Genomic DNA, 5,199 nt, shown 5'->3' with positions numbered 1-5,199 from the left:
ATCCTCCCAGAGTGTAATACTAGTTTGTGTCCCAGCAAGCGAGTGTTATATACTGCCGGCATCTCGTGGTCGTGCGGTAGCATTCTCGCATCCCACGCCCGGGTTCCCGGATTCGATTCCCGGCGGAGTCAGGGATTTTCTCTGCCTCGTGATGGCTGGGTGTTGTGTGACGTCCTTAGGTTAGTTAGGTTTAAGTAGTTCTAAGTTCTAGGGGACTGATGACCATAGATGTTAAGTCCCATAGTGCTCAGAGCAATTTTTTTTGTTACATACTCCGAGCCGACTTTAGATCGACGTAGGAACATTTTCATGAACTCAATGCGTCATAAATCCCGTGTTACGCATAAAATGTTTCTTTGCTTTGTAAATAAAAACCACGTTTCCTTGCTGCAATTATTTACAAAATCATTATTTCTGTACTAGTTGCGGATGATGGTCACGCAAACAAACCTGTTATGAAATGTTTAATTTGAAGGCCCCTTTTCTTCATGGTATATTTCTTGAGTTAGTTCTATTAAAGAGTGCCAGTAGCAATTTGAGGGGACACATGTCACGTAGGCATAGTGTTATGTAAGATGTGATACATTTATGTAGGGAGTTAGTTGTACGATTACCCGAAAATGCAGTTTATAAATAGTCTGATGCTTTAGCAGTACGACAGCGAACGACCAGTCAAACGAATGGATAATTTAATAAACTCATCAACTGTCTGTGTAAATCACAGTGAGAGCAAAGAGACGACATTGTTACTGCTGTAGTCTTTCGTCTGAAGTCGAGTTTGATGAGACTCTTCTCTTTAGTCTAACCTGTACGAGCCTCTCTCTCTATCCATAAATAGGGCAACTTACATCCATTTCAATTTGTTGGTTGTATTAAAAACCACACCTACCATTCACCAAATTAACTCATCATTGGTGCCTCAGATTGTGTGTTGCTGCCAGCTCCTGCTTTCTGTTAAATTGTGCCACAAATATCATGTTTCGCTGCTTCCGTTCAGTACCCTCTACAGCAGTTATCAAATCTACCGATATTATTATTCTCAGATTTATTCTCGGCACCGGTGCTACACCTCACGAATTCCTCGTGGTTTTATGCAACGAAATGAAGAAAGTGACAGGCAATAAACTCGTAATTTCGAGAGAAATATTTACAAATAACAAGAAATATTATCGTAATTCTGACGTGATTGAGAGTGTGGTAGGCCCGTAGACGTTTTCCAGTCTACAGTAGTCTCCCTTCGCCACAAAAACTGAATGAGAGGCTTACACAGCGAGTAAGCCGGTACCCGAGCTAACGAACCTAACGCGTATTCACACGAATTTAATCGCGTTTTGCCGCAATTTAGCAGCGCATTATATCACAAAAACGGGTAATGCGATGTGGATTACGTCAACATTTCGTAAATTCCATGAATTAGACTAACCTTGTCACGACAGATAAATGTAGAGGACGCACTGAAACAACAGTGCCCTTTTTATTTTATGAGCTATGAAGGAAAAAAGTTTCTAGTTGAGTTGACGCTATGACGCTTTAGTATGAAGCCAGCCACGAGTAAACATTGTAATTGCAATTTTGTCGCTAAATAACAGACACTGGTGTAGTGACAGAAGGACCTGTGTCGAGAACGCTGTTTGCAAAGAGCGGCATGTGCCTTTACGATAAGTGACCGTGTGATAGTAGATGGCTCCTCGTCCATTGTCTGTTACGTGTGAAACATCACTACAGCTGGATGGTCATACAGTCAAGCCATATATAGTCCCGTAAGAAGAAAGCAGAAACGGGCATCTATCACTGAAAAGCAATCGAAAGAGCTTAAAACAAAAAGACGCACAGGCTAAGTACTATAGTGATTACTCTTCGACATTTATAGCGAATTTATAGCCCAGCCGAAAGTCCCAAGCAACAGGAAAAAGTTAAGGTGATACATGAATCTAAGAAGAGTAAAAGAACAGACGCGCAAAATTTAGACCAATATACTCAACGGCGGTTTACTGCAGATCTGTTGAGCATATTGTAAGGTCGAATATAATACTTTTTCATGGGAGAGAAAAACTTATATGCACAAATCGTCATTGGTTTTGTTGGAATGCTTGCCGGCGACAAGGATTTGGTGATCAATGCTCAGATAAGTGTTATAGGACTGTTCATCATCATCTCTCTCTCCCCCTCTCTCTCTCTCTCTCTCTCTCTCTCTCTCTCTCTCTCTCTCTCTCTCTTACTCTCTCTCTCTCTCACTCTCTTTATTTGAAGGAGAGAGTGAGAAGGAACATACGAATGTTTTCTGATTATGTTGCAGCGTACGGAAAATTCTCTCCTTTAATTGTCTGTAGGAGGATCTTCCATGATTTCTATAGACTTTGTATTTGGTGTGATGACTGGTAGCTTTCTTTAAATGTGGCAAAATACAACTTAATGGAGACCAGCAGGAAAAGCAATCCTGTAATATCAGAATACAGTGTTAATAACATGCTGCTTGACACAGCAACATAGGAAAGCGGTCTGATATGTAACTAGCACTTAACGTCAGTTGTTGAGAAGACAAGATGTTGACTTCGGTTTATTGGAGGAATTCTAGCAAAGTGCAGAATGCGAACTGGGCACTTTCGCTGGTCATTCTTGAGTACTATTCGATTGTTTCGGATACCCACTAGGCCAGATTGAGGAAGACCTCAATGTGATTCATAGGTTTTATGGTGGAGACTTCCTAAGTGTTAAGTGGTACTTAAGATAGGTAAATAAATTAGAGAAATCACTGTGAAGTGAAGTAGAAATTAGAAAATTAATGAAAAACTTAGTTTAGTTTAGAAGAATTACACACTGGCAAACAGCGGGCAGAGCAGCAGTGACAGAAGAACCAATGAGCATGACGTCAGCACGTCAGGAGAAGCCATCGCCCGTCCCACATAAGCGGACGCTGCAGATTCAGCCGTCAGGGCATCGCCCGACCGGCTCACGTGTTTCTCAACTGTCACATGTGATCACAGGCCCTCGCCTACATTCCAAGAGCCAACGATCGACGTTAAGAAGATTCTTCGAGAAGCTTTTCAACGTGACAGAAGAGGCAATGACCGTGAAGTCGTTTACCTCCAGTAAACTGAAGTGAATAAATACGCGAGACGCAGTGGGCCCGACAAGAGCAGATTTCAGTTCAGTTTCGGTGCTGAAGACCGTCGTGCAAGAAGAGACTACATCATGCACAGACGCACCAAGTCCGCCGCTGTAATGGAATAGCAAGCAGCAGCCTCGGCGCCAGAAGACAGAAGTTAAGTGGCTCCGGAAAGGCTCAAAATCATGAAAAGTTCAATTTTTACTTTTTTGCGTTTTCTGAATCTGCAAACTATTACCTTTTTATAGATATATAATTTATTCAATTCCGAAGACTACAAGTATTTTTAAATTTTTTTTGAAATGTGTTCTACATGGGCGTGACCCACTGTGGCGCTGTTAAACTGCTGTCAAATGGTGTTATTATTAACGTCCGTGTTCATCAGGTACATTTTAGTGATGTGAGATAAAGTATGTGTTGTGGCTAACCTGTGATGGTTCAATATATATCGCTGGTGTGATTGTCGATTGTTTCATGTTTATTTACTCTGTCGTTATCTCGAAAATATTCGTAATTAATTCTGTTTCTTGAGTCTCTGTTTTGTTGAAGTATAATAATGAGTAAAAGTAAAGTTATTAGAAATCCTCTGAAGGCTTTTAAGAAAAGGAGAAATGTTGGAAAGCCAAAGGTATGTCTTATTACTGTAAACAATAAAGACGATAACCAAGTGAGTGAACCTAACCTCTCAAGTACACCTGCCCATAGCAGTCAAAGTGGGAAAGAAAAAACCACAGAAGAAGCTTGGTTCAATGAGTCAAAACTATGAATGTTAAATGGGCGAATCGGATGTGAATGAAATATTTGATATGTCGGTTCTCAAAGGAATTTTTTCAAACTGTGTAAGATGTATTCATTGTAGTAAAGTTGGTCTGGAACTCTCCATAATAAAGCACATAGGACTTGCTAGTGAAATACAGCTGAAATGTGATAAGTGTTCATACATGACCACCTTTTGGAACAGTGTTGCAGTAACTGCAACTGAAGAAAATGGTAGCAAAATCTACGAACACAACAACGAGTGATGCTTGCTTTAGACAAGGAACGCCTTCGGGCTGCAGACAGGGCTGTAAAGAGTCTAGAAATACAAGCAAGAGTAAACAGGAGGAGGAACAAGAGGAAGCTGGAGGAGGAGTTTGCAGAGGATGAAGATAATCCATCCTATGGACCTGGAATGCACTAAAAAGTTAATCCAATCTTTGTCGCTCGATTCCCAAAACTTTTATTTTCTCATACTAATTACATGTTTTCTAAGGATCTTCCAAACATATTTGTTTCAAACTTTCAGTAAATGTTACACAGTACCTTCTGCATAATTTAACACAGCCTTTTTCCAAAAAACTGTATATTTTTGAATATGTAAATAAAAAATTGCAAAAAAATGTTGTGAATTGTCATTACAACTGAAAAAAATCATCTTTAATAACTGAACTAAAATTTTGTAAAATCCCTGTGTTAAGCTGTAGCCCATATTCCAATAAATAATCTGTAAAAAGTTCAACTTCCTACCTCAAATACTTTGTGAGGAAAGATGTAATTCATAAGCGTTATTTTAACATTGCAAGTATAGGGCGTTCCGGAGCCCCTTAAAAGGTATTTGAAGTCTGATTTTTACGTACCCGGGTGACTCGAGAGCACTGGAAGGAGACGGCCACACATCAGCAGTCACCTGTGAGCTGGGATGAAGATCTGACAGCCGAAGACTGGCAAGGTGGAGTCCGTTGTTCGAGTCCAGGACACTGGCCTTCCCCCGCCGCGCCGCTCCGCTGGTCGACGCACAACACATGCGGCCGCTTAGAGAAGAGAATCACTGGGACGCCACATCCAAGATATCACCATCCGATTGACGACTTCGTTCTCAATAATTAAACGGGCAATCTCGCGATGCGCATCTCCAGTCAACTGGGCGAGACGGCGACACGAGATGCACACCGCCACCCGTAATCAGACGCCGCCGCTGCCGCAGAAGAAGGCTTCGCCAACGACAAAGCTGCCGATCTCTGAGCCAGAACATCCAGTAAGGAAACAGTTGTACAAAACTTTCAATAAAAGTTATCTTATTTAAAAATGCTGTTTCATTCTACCTCATACCCGAG

Source organism: Schistocerca americana, chromosome 5 (genome assembly GCF_021461395.2).
Source record: "Schistocerca americana isolate TAMUIC-IGC-003095 chromosome 5, iqSchAmer2.1, whole genome shotgun sequence".
Lineage (NCBI taxonomy): Eukaryota > Metazoa > Arthropoda > Insecta > Orthoptera > Acrididae > Schistocerca > Schistocerca americana.
The sequence above is the reverse complement of the archived record's forward strand: the minus strand, read 5'-3'. Positions refer to the sequence as shown.